Below are 14,484 nucleotides of genomic sequence, written 5' to 3' on the forward strand. Positions count from 1 at the left end.
AAAATTGTTTTCTTCACATAATGGAAGGAAAAGAAAATACTAATTTTTTTTTCAAAAAAAAACATTTTAATGGGGTGAAATGTCTTTCTAGGAGGTTTCTGAAACTTTGGAGACAGATGAAGGCAGGAGAAAAAAACGCGTGCATGCATGTGTGTGTGTGTGTGTGTGTGTGTGTGTGTGTGTGTGTGTGTGTATGCTCAACTATCATCCAGTCTGTATTTTGACACCGTCCTTTAGAGTGGAGCACCAAGCAATATAATAGCACAATTCTGAAAGTTTCAGTGTGTCTATCTGATACAGCCCCTGCCCTCCCATTAACCAGAAAAGGGGTGGGGAGAAGCAGCAACCCCAGCTTCACTGAGTTTCTCACTACTTGCCGCCACCACTGTGAACTCTCTGCCTGTGCCACCGTTGAGTTCTGAGGAGGAAAACTTATTTTATCTGGGTCTTAGAACTGATGAAAAAGCAGTACCAGCCCTTCAAGTAGCTACACAGAAGCAGCTAGTTGTCATGTTCTTTGAGAGGCAGGAAATAAGATGGTGCTTTATTTTTTAGTAGCCCAGGAGACTGCAACGATTGTATTAAAATTTTAATCACAAACTCCTTAAGTTTAAAAAAAAATTCACAAAGGACACATTGTAGAAGAGAGTTCTGCCATTTGGAGCTTTTTTTTTTTTTATAAATTTGTGTCAGATCACAATTTGCTGTCTGGGAAATGTAAATTAGTTATTAATGAGCCAAAATTCTAACATCAAAGCCTGTGCATCTACATGCCAGAGAAAAACAAAAAGCTCTCACAGCAGTATAAACTGCTACATGCACTGGCCTGAATAAGGCATTCATTTTTACTCCTTGCTGCCTTATTAAAGAGATTGATATCCTTACATCCCACCATACAATGGCAATCAGATCATTAGCATCACCTCCACCTGAGCACTGCATGACTTTAGGAATTTTGGGAGAAGACAACATATATGTTTGTGAGCTAAAGATATCTTCGGAAAGTAGCAATGAAGTTCTTTTCCTTGCCATCAAAACCAAACCAAAGGGTGCATTCAGGCTTGCGAGTCTGATCTGGACCCAGGCCCCCGTTCAACTGGGAACAATGATCTGTTTTATAGCTGTTCACATTTAATTTCCCAACTATCCCCAATTCTTTCTGTTTTCATGGAGAGTAAAAGAGATTTAACACCCATATCCAAAGAGAAATTAGAACAATGGCAGCTTGGTTTGGGGATACGTTAAATTGGACATCCGGGAAGAATTATTAGTAAGATATTGGAAGAAAAAACCTGGAGCCCACGAAAGAAATCAGAACCGAATGTGGAAATTTGGGGGCAGCTGAGTGACAGATGAAACCATGAGTGGAGGAAGGAATTAGGCATAAAGAGAGAAAGAGCAAATAGAGAGACTTGGTGTACACCCACAGAGAGAGAGGAACTGAAGAGAAGGAGCCATCTAAAAGAGAAAGAAGGGAGTCAGAAAGATGGGTGAATCCAGAAAAGGGTAGTGGGACAAAATTGCCCAGGGATTTCCACTCTAGGGCTTCTCAGATTTGGCCTTGAACTTTTCCTCTGCCCAAAATCAAAAACTAAAAGACAGTCATCCCCTGCAGAGAACAGCCACATGGCTGTTGGTATCTCTTTATTCTCCTCTCTGTGGCCCCCCTCTTCAGTAGTAAGTCATCAGAATATCCCCCTTGGTCAGGTGTTTGGGTGAACTGTTTATTTACAAGAGTTTGAGGAACCATCTAGTACAAATTCTATATGGGTAGGCAAATTACAAATATATGAGTATCATGATGTTCAGCTTGGATAGGCTTAACACAAAAGTGCAATTTGAGAGAAACATTGAACTTGGGACCATAGAATCTGAGTTCAAATCTCTACCCTCACATTTATGACCTGTGCAACTTTGGGCAAGTCAGCTTAAATTCTCTGAACATCAGTTTCCTAATCCATAAGTTGAGAGAGATGGTCTAGATCAAGTGCTTTTAATCTTTTTGGAATTTTGGTGAAACCTATGAATCCCTTCTTAGAAGAATGTTTTTAAATGCATAAAATATATAATATAACAAACCAAACCCATAACATTGAAATACAATGATCATTTTTTTAAAGTTCATGGATCCTAGGTTAAGAACACTTGGGAACTGTAAATGGTCTTTTAGGTCCATTCTAACTCTAAAGTCATGATGCTATGAAAAATCTGGCTTTCCAAATTTTGCTTCATTTCTGAAATTGCCTAGCCAATCACTCTCAGTCTCAGAAGGCCTTGAAACAATTAAATCTAGAGGTATAATAAACTCTGGGTTCAGACTGAAGTCCTTGGCAACCTCCTGACACCCCTTAGTTGGCTGTTTCCATTCCTGGATCTTATATATACCTCAAGAATTCCTCTCTTTTAGGTTCCCAGCCCAGATCATCTCTCTATGGATATACTACCTCTGATTTAATTTATTTCCCAGTTCCTCCACACCATCTTTTTTGCCATTCCACCTTTCTTGCCCCCTAGATCCAGGCACCTTCACTCTTTTAAAACAAAATATTTTATTTTTCCCCAATTACATATAAAAGCAATCTATAACTTTTTTTTCAGTTTTGAGTTCCAAATTCTCTCCCTCTCTTCTTTCCCTCCACCCTTCCCTGAGAAGGTAAACAATTGGATAGAGATTATGTATGTGCAATCATGTAAAATATTTTCCATATTTGTAGAAGAAAAATCAAACCAAAAATAAAGAAGGAAAAAAGTAAAGTGAAAATAGTATGTTTCAATCGCATTCCATCAGTGTTTTTTATCCCCCCTTTGGAGGGGGACAGTATTTTTTATTATGAGTCCTTTAGAATTGTCCTAGATCATTGTACTGCTAAGAATAACTACATCATTCACAGTTGTTCATCATACAATATTGTTGCTACTCTGTACAATGTTCTCCCAGTTCTGCTCACTTCACTCTGCATCAGTTTATGTAAGTCATCCTGCACATTATTTGTTATAGCATAGTTGTCATTACAATATGTCATTACAATCATATACCATAACTTGTTCAGCCATTCCCCAATTGATGGATAGCCCTTCAATTTCCAGTTCTTAGCCACCACAAAAAGAGCTACTATCAATATTTCTGTACAAGTTCTTGCCCCCTTCTCTTTTTTTAACCTCTTTGGGAAACGGATCCAGTAGAGGTATTGCTGGATCAAAGAGTATGCAGTTTTTTCTTTTTAGTTTTCAATATTCACTCTTATAAGATTGAGTTTCAAATTTTCACTCCTTATTTCCCTCCTCCCTCCCCAAAACGATGTGCAATCTGTATAGGCTATATATGTACAATCATATTAAACATATTAGTCATGCTGCGAAAGAATCAGAACAAAAGGGAAAAACCATGAGAAAGAAAAAAAAGAGAGAGAAAATAGTATGCTTCGATCTGCATTCAGATTTCATAGTTCTTTCTCTGGATCTGGTTAGCATTTTCCATCATGACTTTTTTTGAAATTGTCTTAGATCATTGTATTGCTGAAAAGAGCTTCATCTATGAAAGATGGTCATTGCCCAATGCTATTGTTACTGTGTACAATGCTCTCCTGGTTCTGCTTACTTTATTTAGCCCCAGTTCATGTAAATCTTTCTAGGTTTTTCTGAAATCCACCTGCTCATCATTTCTTATAGAGCAATGGTATTCTATTACATTCATATACCACAATTTGTTCAACCATTTTGCAGCTGATGAGCATCCCCTCAATTTCCAATTCTCAGCCACCACAAAAAGAGCTACTGTAAATATTTTTGTGCATGTGTATCCTTTTCCCTTTTTTATGATCTCTTTGGGATACAGACCTTGAAGTGGTATTGCTAAATCAAAGGGTCATAGTTTTATAGCCCTTTGGGCAGAATTCCAAATCGTTCTCCAAAGTAGTTGGATCACAATACCACAAACAATACATTAGTGTTCCAATTTTACCCCATCTCCAACATTTTCCTTTTCTGTCATATTAGTCAATCTGATAGGTGTGAAATAATTCCTCAGAACTGCTTTAATTTGCATCTCTCTAAACAATAGTGAGTTAGAGCATTTTTTCATATAACTATAGATAGGTTTGATTTCTTCTTCTGAAAACTGCCTGTTCATATCCTTCAATGATTTATCAATTGGAGAAAAACTAGTATTCTTATAAATTTGACTCAGTTCTCTATATATTTGAGAAATGAGGCCTTCATCAGAGATTTTTGCTATAAAATTTTTTCTTAGCTTTCTATTTTCCTTCTAATCTTGTTTGTATTGGATTTGTTTGGGCAAAACCTTTTTAATTTAATATCATCAAAATCCATTTTATATTTTATAATGCTCTCTATCTTTTGTTTGGTCCTAAATTCTTCCCTAATCCACAGATCTGCTCTCCTAATTTATTTGGACATGGACATGTCTATTCTTGGTCCATACTTCGTGCGTTGGAGCCATTTCTGGTATTTGTCTCATTATTCATGGTCTGTCCCTCCACTTCTACCTCATCCTAATGAAATATCCAAAGCCCATATTTGCATTCACATATAGAACTTTTTATATACAACAAAAAGGGCTATAATTATATAGTAGATACTTAAAAGCAGTGCTGTCAAACTCAAATAGCAATGGGGGCCATACATAAGGATTCATGGGCCACCTACTGACTTAGTTTTTAAATGAAATGTTGTGTATGTTTTGTTGTATTTTTATTTATTTTATTAAGTATTACCCAATTATATTTTAATCTGGTTCAGACTACACTTGGGATGTTGTGGGTGCACTTTGATACCTCTAAGGCTATTCTCACAACCCCCTCTTAAACTGGTGGGTCAGGTTCCAGAAGCAATCCCTTCAGGATTCTAAGAGTAGCCTTGATGGGGCTGGGAGTAATTTCCTTAGTATTGTTGCTCATGAGCCACCCCTAGGGTACTGCCCCTTCTGATTATCAGCTGATATCAATTAGTCAGGAAAGCTAGGTGATACAGTCGATAGAGTGCTAGGCCTGAAGTCAGGAAGACTCCTCTTCCTGAGTTCAAACCTGGCCTCAGACACTTACTAGCTGTGTGACCCTGGACAAGTCACTTAACCCTGGAGTCATAAAGAGTCTAAAATGACTAAGCAAGAACAAATAATAATAGCTAACAGGGGATAGAGTACCTGGCCTGGAGTCAAGAAAGCCTGAGTTCAAATCTGGCCTCAGACACTTACCAGTTGTATGACCCTGGACAAGTCACTTAACCCTGTTGGCCTCAGTTTCCTCATCTGTAAAATGAGATGGAGAAGGAAAAGGCAAACCACTCCAGTATCTTTGCCAAGAAAACCTCCAAATGGGATCATTAAGAGTTGGACGTGACTGAAATGACTTAAGAATAACAAGAAAATCAATTAGACAAATTGAATTCCCTATTACTTAAGAGTATTTACTAAGGTGATAAGGTCAAAATAATTGCCTTTCAAAAGTCTATGGCATACTTTCCCACAAATACATAAAGAATCCAGGGGCAAATGAATCCAGTCTTAGCAAGCACAGCAAAAGGTAACTCAAAGACCCTGGATCCTAGGAGTCCTCTCCTTTGCAGGAGAAGTTTCCTTTGGTGTGGTGTAGCTTCTCTTCTGGGCTCCTTAGAATCCTGAAGCTATCTTTCCTCCTTGTGTCCAGTATGTCCTCAGATCCCTATGCAAACAATGTGTTAGCTGTTTGGGGAGCACTACTAGGATTAGAAAACTGATGGGGATTTCCAAACCCTCTGACCTTCCAAAGTTCAGAAGATCCTCCTCTGACCAAGATAGACACCAAGAAAACCAAGGCCAAGGCTGAAGTTCTCCTCCTCCTCCCCCACCCTGCCCCAATTATTCTTTTTCAGGGAGCTGGATGGAAGGCTTTCAGCCTAAACTGCTTGACCAATGCTCAATCTCAAACTAGTTGGATTTGTACAAAGCATTCAAGGAATGACCAAGTCCACCAATCTGAGCATAACTCATGTAATGCATAGCCAAAATATTTTTGATTGATTAATTAATTGAATCAATAGCGGTTGTCTAAACTTTGATCACATCATACTTCTAATTCAATCAAAATATATTCTCACCTGATAAAGGTATCTAGGCTAAGTGCAATGGAGTAACTGACTTGATTTAACACCGCCCCCCATACTTATAACTACAATAAACCTAATCAGGGAGAGGTTTAGTTTTACCTGAATTACTGTCCTATTTCCTTTCTTCCTTTTATCAACAAAGCTTCTCAAAAGAAAAGCAGCAATAATCGTATACATTCACTTCCTCTATTTCCTCACCACAGGTGATTTTGCTAGTATAAGGCATCCCTAATGAGTAAACTCTCAACCAGTGCAGATCAGCACCTGTTCTGTACTGTGAATCTTAGGGAGTTGTCTGGGGTGGGGGGCACCTAGAGGTTGAGTTTTGCCCAAGATCACCCCGCCTTTGTGTCACAGATTGGCATGAACCCAGATTTTCCTGACTATGAGACCAGTCCTCCATAATCTAGGTTAAGCTGCTTCTCCATATACTCACCATATTGCCACACAATGCTTTGCATTGTACTATTTCTCCTTGCCTCTCAACTGAAACTGATCTTTTGAACATCACCAAGGACCTATTTATCCTACCATCCAAAGGCTTTTTCTCAGTCCTCACGTTCTTTGGCCTTTATATAGAACTTGGCATTGTTTACTATCTCCTTTTTTGGTATTTTCTTTTCCTCCTCTTTTGCTACCTCTTTACTAGCTCCTTCTCTATCTTCTTATGTGAATTCCATTCCTCCTTTGGCCTCCTACACATAGGAGTGCCCAAAGTTCTGTCTTCAACCCTTTGTCTCTCCCACTTCACTCTTTTCCTTATGAATCTCACTATTCTCAGAGATGCAATTGGGATCTCTATGTAGATGTATGCAAATCTTTATCTCCAGCCTTGATCTCTCTCCTGACTTTCAAATCTACATTTCCAAATGCCTCCAGAACATCTCTATATTACGTTCCAAGCACCTAAACTTCAATGTCTAAATTCAATTAAATTACAATCCTCCCTATCAAAACAGTCTCCTCCTAAGTTTCCTATTAGCTAAATTATTAATTCACCAAACATCTGTGAAGTGTTTGCTACATAGAACTCAATTTAAGTAGCATTAATTAAGTCTCTACTACATACTAGGCATCATTCTGAGCTGTAAAGACAAAAATGAAGCATTCTGTCCATGCCTACAATAGTCTGAAAACATATGTAAATAGAAAGTAAGGCACAATTTACATCCCTAAACAGCTTATAATAAGGGAATAAAACAAGATAGTAAATTGTCATATCTGTTACAAGTTAAAATATAAGCACATGAAGGAAGGATAAAGTGCTATGACATAAGATGAGGAAGAATCAGATACAAATGGGAACTAAAGAAAGGCTTCACAGAAGAGGGGGCAGTAAGTAATTCAAGTTCATTTGTTCAAGTAAATAGAACTGAAATGAGCTAAGATGGTAGGTGATTAAAGTGGAACCCAGGGCCAGGAATCAGGTAAATAACTTGAAATCAGGGTTCAGAAGAGGATCATTAGTTAGAGTAAGGTAAAGGTTAAATAGACAAAAAAGAATCCGGGAAGACTTGTGCCTCAAAATATAGGGTAGGTCCGTGTCCTGGCCAGCAATCTGGAATCAGGAAATCCAGAGCAACTGAAAATGTAGGACATGGCAATTTGGAGAACAGACAGGACATATCAATATTAAGGATACCTTGAACAATCCAGAACTAAGGAGAGGCAGCCCCCCCCAGGGGATACAATGAGTGACACTTCTGAATGCTATTTTTTATAAATGCCTACAATTTCCATGCCAAAAAATTCCACTCTCCACAACACATGGGAAATTATTTTGTGGTAAATCAATTTCATATGCTACAGTGACAGTTCAAAATCTCCACTGGGCAGTACCACACAGGGGGCACAATTTTCAAACCACATCTACCAGCAACAAATGCCCACTGCTGCCACTCATCTTGATAGTGCTATAACTTTCTACTGCCACTCAGAAGTTTCTTATATGCCTTCTGTTAAAGAAGAAATCATTCCTAGGTTGTGGCTTGTCTCTAGAGCAACTATACTACATGCCTAGCAAACCCTAACACAAGTCTACCTCAACTTACTACCCCTGATACACACATACACGTACACACATAGCACACATGTACACACATGCCTGTACACATGTATGTATTATACACTTATATGTATATACTTATATACACGTGTGTGTACTTATATACATATGTGCATATACACACAAACACACATAGATGTATTCAGTTCTCATTAACAGGTAGTTTCTTGACTTACCTGGTTTAGAGAGCTGATAAAGTGACCTCTCAGAAAACTCAGTGACAAACCCAATTTCTTGAAAGCCCATCATCCCATAAGGCACAATGAATTCACCTTCACCTGGTGTAACAGCAAGCAAAGTAGGATTTTTTGTTGTTTTTTTGGATTGAGTTTTAGCCAATCAAGTGCCTTTGATTAAATCAAGAGTCTTCTTTTGAATCAAGTCTTTGATTGAAACAAGAATCTTTGACTGGAAATAGTATATATATACATATACATATATATATATATTTTATTGCTTAAAGGAAGAGAAGAGAGAGAAGTAGAACAAAGAGAAGGGAGAATGAGCAGGCTAGAGGAACTTGCTTGTAGGGAGGCCTAACAGAAAGAATATTTGTGATGTATAGAGCTCTATCTGTTGATCTGTGTTAATTCCTCAGACAGAAATCCTGTCTGTTGATCTGTATTGATTTCTCAAACAGAAGCCCTGTCTGTTGGTCTGTGTTAATTTCTCAGACAGAAGTTCTGTCTGTTGGTCTTTATGAGTAAATTGAGATGGTGGTCGTGGTAATGTGTATAAATATTGTTATAGCTAAGTTTTGTTTTCCTAGAAACAGAAGCTATGGACAGGAGCCCCTGGAGCCTGCTGTCAGGCAGGAGCAGAAACAGTTTGGAGTAGAACAGTCCCCATGAGCTGAGACAAGGAGCAAGGAGCAGAGAAGTGCCTATACATGAACCCAGGAAAGAGCTCAGAGTGGTTGACCCACAGAGTAGAACCATTTGGAAGTTAGTCTCAGGTTTTGGAAGTCAGCCTCAAGTCAAGATGAGAGAGGACTTTACTTAGATACTGTGTATTGAGTAAGGAGACTGTTCTTACTATGACCTAGGAGTAGATGGCGTAGTATTTTCTGCTACCCCTTAAGGATGCATTGTGCTAGGGAAAACCCTAGCCTGGGACCCCTGACTTTGGGGATGCAACAATATATGCTATGTGCCATATATCATACTGAGTGTTATGAGATACATATAGATATTAGATGATATGTTTTGCTTAACAATGTTGCTATAAGTGTTATATTTTATTGAACAATAGTTTATTACTGAATAAATAAGGAGTTTAATAATAATAATAAATAGAGATCATTTAGATCCTTTAAAATCATTCAGGTATGCTGCATGATTGACGTTGCACCTGGTCACTATTGAGACTAATCAGTAATACGTTCTAAAAGCACATTCTAAAACCTCTAAAAGAGGTTTCTGCACATTAGGGAAGACTGTAAACTTCCCCTAAGGGAGAAGATGTTTTTCTTAAAAATTATCTATAAAGAGATTTTCTGTAAATTGAATGATATGCTGTAGTTTTGGTTGATTTCCATGACAAAATTGAAGATGCATTCCCACAGAGGAAAGGAAAAAAGTAGGTCATAAGATGTAGTAAGTCACACTAAATTTTGTAGGAATTCAGAACACAAGTTTAAATCACTTAAATGGATTTTTTTCACTAGTAATAGTCAGTGAGTAGCAATGTTAAAACACTGCACTTCAATTTAAAATATTATGCCAGGCCTTCACCACGATCTTTGGGCTGTCTGACTCTAGATTATAAAATGTTATGTCTCTTTCATGGATATATTTCAGATTTCAGCCCTTGAGCTCTTCACCCCTGAGCTGTTCTTTCAATTCAATTTTTTAAAAAATTGATTCAGCACCTTGTGTATATTCTTGTATCTACTAAGATACTGCTCTTACTGCTTTCCTCTTCCTCATTCTTTCCCTTAATCAACATCTATAACTCCTATTATAGTTAATCTCTTGAAAAGAGTTTGTCTTGTTCCATATCACCTTCATTTAAACAAACACCCTCCTCCCTTGTCATATTCGAGGTCTAAGAGGTAAAAGTATCCTTGTTGTTATTTGCTATTTCTACAAAGGACAAATTCCTGCAGAATGGATTTCCTTTTAAGCAGGATATACCTGTAGCAATATTTGGCCATGTGAAGAATGAACACATAAAGACATACATGAATGAATGAATGAAATGAATATATAATTAAAAGGCATTTGTTAAGTGTTTACTAGGTACAAAGCAAATGCTAAGGTAATGTCTTTTAGATAAATTATTTAGGCTAATATTTCACCAAGAAAAGAAAAGTGAAACAATTTGATCTTTAAACAAATGTTCTATAGATAGAAATTCAACAAATACTGCCAGGTGCTGATTAGTATGGAGAAGAAATTCCCCTGAAATGATCCCATTACTTCAATTCTTACTGCAGATTTCCACTGTTGTTGTTTGGTCATTTTTCAGACATGTCTGCAATTTTCAGTTATCTCTTTGCGACCCTGTTTGGAATTTTCTTGGCAGAAATACTGGAGTGGTTTGCCATTTCTTTCTCCAGTTCATTTTACAGATGAGGAAACCAAGGCAAACAGGGTTAAGTGACTTGCCCAGGAATACATAACTAGAAAGTGTCTGAGGCCAGGTTTGAACTTTTGAAAATGAGTCTTCCTGACTTTAGGCCCAGCATTCTATCCACGGAGTCAATATTTTCACTGTGCTGAGCCCAATTACCATATTTTATGTAATTATAATTTTGAATAGTGCAAATTCTAATCACTTCAGGGAATCATTATTTTGCAGATTTGGACCTAGCTAAACCTCTTGGTACCTACTACTTATTGACAGTGTACTAAGAGAATTAAAACCCCTTTCACTAGAGGAGATACTATGATTAAAAAGGGGAAAAAAAGCATTTATTAGCCACTTTCTACATGCTAAGCATTGTGTTAAATGCTTTACAAATAGTAAATCTCATTTGATCCTCACAACAACCTTGTGCTATTATTACCCATATTTTGCAGTTGAAGAAACAGAGACAAATAGAGATTTACGTGGCTTGCACAGGGTCACACAGCTAGTAAATATCTGAGCCTGGATTTGAATTCAGATATTCCTGCCCTTAGGCTGAGCACCATGTCCACTATACCACTTAGGTCATTCAAAATTCATCTCCATACACTTAGAAGACTATAAACCCCAGTTTATTTTACAATCTAGTGTTAGTATTCAGTTAAGGATCACTTAAAATAAATTGTACTTGACTCATAAAATATTGGAGATAATCTGCTATTATGAGGACCTGGGTTTGAGCCCTGACTCTCACTGACCAGCAGTGTGACCATGGGTAAATCCCTTCATTTCTCTGAACCTCACTTTTCTCTTCTATAAAATGAAGCAATTATTCTGGATTCTGGAAGCAATTATATGCTGGATGTTTTACAGAGCAGCTAGTGACTCAGTACATGCAGAATTGGGGCCTAAAATCAGGAATTCAAATTTCACCTTAGAGGCTTATTAGCTATGTAATACTGAAGCAAATCATTTAACCTCTGTTTGCCTCAGTTTCCTCAACTCTAAAATAGGAATGATAGTAGGTAGCACTTACCTCACAGGTTGTTGTGAGGATCAAATGAGATATTTGTAAAAAGCACTTAGCACAGTGATTGGCACATAATAGATACTATATAAATGCTTATCTCCCTCTTTCCCCACTTCATAAAATAACTCAGATACAAGTTATCATTATTTTTATGAAAATTGGAAGGGACATTTGGGATCACCTAGTCCCAACCCTTTCATTTCACAAATCACAGATTCTCAGAGCCAACTGTGATGTATAAAAATTTCAAGAGATATCATTTCTGGGTAATTAATCATTTTATTAATTATTGCTAGCAAATAATTAATAAAAGGCATCAGTGGCCTCTCGAATGCCAAAGATGGATCATGGGGCTTCTTGACACTTGTATGCTCTTGGAAGAGTGGTTATTCCCAACAGATGGCAATCAACTCTGATTGGTTTATAATTAATGAGAAGAATGAGTATTATAATAAGAGGAGGACTTTTTCTAATAAGGGGCTAGGCCATGACTTAGATTATATCACTCATGGACAAAGACTTAGATTATATCACTCATGGACAAAGAAAGGCTATCTCAAACCAGACCACTCTCAGCCTTGGGCAATCTAGACAAAGGAATCTAGTCAAAGGACCTACCCTTCTCTCTTCCTTCCCTCCCTCCCCAACCCAAGCCCCAGTAGAATACAATACCCTGGAATTTACCTTAGATTAATTTTTTTATTGGTTGGTTGGTTGGTTGGTTGGTTGCTGTCCTTTGTTCTGGAAGAGGACCAAAACGGCTTCTTTATGCTAGAGTCAAGTTACAGTGTGTCCAATTGTGGCTGATCAGACCAATACAAGCTTGGAATGCTCTACCAAAGGTCAGGCACAAATAGTCCATATGAACATTTTGGGTGGGATTCTCTAAATTTGAGTATCTCACATTTCTTTTGAGCTGCTTCAGTTCTGCTTTGGATTAATTTTTTTTTTTATATAAGACTCTCTAGTTAGGTGGGGTCTCCCAAGTAATTCCTTGTCCATCAACAATGTCCTTTAAGAGACTGAACAACCTACAGGTTTCTGGTTTCTGAATGAGGAAATAAGAATTGAAATTGCAGTCCACTAAAACCAGATCTTTTTTTCTTATCATGCCCCTTCTATACTATACTTGTGAAATTTATTTCAAAATCAAGAATAAAATATTACATTTATCCCTATTCAATTTCACCTTAATTTAATCTATCTTTCTAACCTATTAAGATCTTTTTGGTTTTTGACTCTGCCATCTAATATGTTACCTAATTTCCACCCCCTAGCTTCATATCCTCTGCAAACTTGACAAGTGTGACCAATAGTGAGGAAAGGAAGGCCTAGAAAGATGAAATAACTCGCTCAAGATCATGTAGCCATTAAATTGCAGAGACAAGACTTAAATCCGGGTCTTCTGCATCCAGTTCTAGTGCTCTTTCCACCACCTCACGCCTCATCCTTGAGGAAAGAGACTGCCATGATGCCGAGTTCAGTTCTGTGAACCAAAGAGATACTCAAGTAAATATTACTACCCAGATTCTGAACTGTTGAATAGGCCCCTATGGAGGAACTACACAAAAGTAGAATTAAGTAACAAGGGGGCTTTGGGAAGGAGGTAAACATCAACCCAAAAAATCCTGTTTACAACAGAATACAGAATTTACTGGAAAATGCTTTTAGTGGTGACCTGGCCTAGACGCTGAAAGATTTACAATATGGGCTATTATAAAACCGTCTGGCAATGCTTACAGCTGGGTGGAAGTGTTCATCCCACTATCTGGAAGCTACTGTATTTGGCTGGCTGTCTACTCAGGTCTGGTTTGAGTTTTTCTCATTTTCTTCTGTATCCCAGACAACACTAAATGACTGGGATTTTCACTTTGTCCTAGGCTAGGCATTTGGCTACCTCACCTCATAATAGAGAGATTTTCATATACCTACAATGATCTAATCCCATTTGACAAAATACTTTCTTTCAGCTACAGTCTGTGGGTAAGGGGGAAATGTCCAAGTCCCCCACGTGTTAGCTGGCCATCAGCTATTTTTTGCCATTTTTTAAAGTGCCTCTCTTCTCTAGTTAAAGCACTAACTGTATGTACTTCCCAACAATTTACGGGCCCTCACCTGTATTGGGGTACAGTAAACAACAATCAGATGCAGATTGAACATTTTAAGTGCTGTCACACAAGAAAACATTTCAGAAACCCTCTCCCCCTGCTATTTTTTGTACATTATAGAATAAATACACTTTTATATTTATTAGGTTCTCTCTGGACCTCAATTTCCCAACCAAGAAAATGGAATTGCATTCATTCATTTCACAAATATCTATAATGCACTTAATAATCAATCTACAAATCTTTTATTAGCTGATACAGTAAATCTCTTACCTCCTTTCCCTTCTCTCCTTCCTCCATATTCCTCCTAAATCTCTTAGAAGCCCAAACAGACCTGTAGGGATTTAAAATTTAGGGGTTAAAATGATTAAATAATATCTATAAATAGATATATCTAATAAAAATTAGAAGCATTTCCTGTGTATCAGGCACTGTACTAGGTGCTGGAAATACAAAGATAAAAATTAAATAGTCCTAGACACTAAGACATTCCTACTGATATTGTACTAAGGAGGAGTTTGCATTCTATTTTGGGGTATTATGATAATAACAGCCAGCATTTATATAGTGTCTTAAGGTTTGCAAAGCACTTTTCAAATATTATCTCA

At 37.5% G+C, this 14,484-nt stretch overlaps 1 long non-coding RNA gene across 1 annotated transcript; it reads right to left on the bottom strand.

Annotated features, from left to right (window-relative positions):
* Positions 1 to 12,453: 12,453 nt before the first annotated feature.
* Positions 12,454 to 14,212, bottom strand: LOC140508863 (uncharacterized). The gene is made up of 2 exons (XR_011968507.1): positions 14,150 to 14,212; positions 12,454 to 13,254 (listed from the first exon to the last, which is right to left on the bottom strand). It is a non-coding gene; the product is annotated as an uncharacterized lncRNA (long non-coding RNA).
* Between the last annotated feature and the right edge of the window lie 272 nt (positions 14,213 to 14,484).

Source organism: Notamacropus eugenii, chromosome 5 (genome assembly GCF_028372415.1).
Source record: "Notamacropus eugenii isolate mMacEug1 chromosome 5, mMacEug1.pri_v2, whole genome shotgun sequence".
NCBI lineage: Eukaryota > Metazoa > Chordata > Mammalia > Diprotodontia > Macropodidae > Notamacropus > Notamacropus eugenii.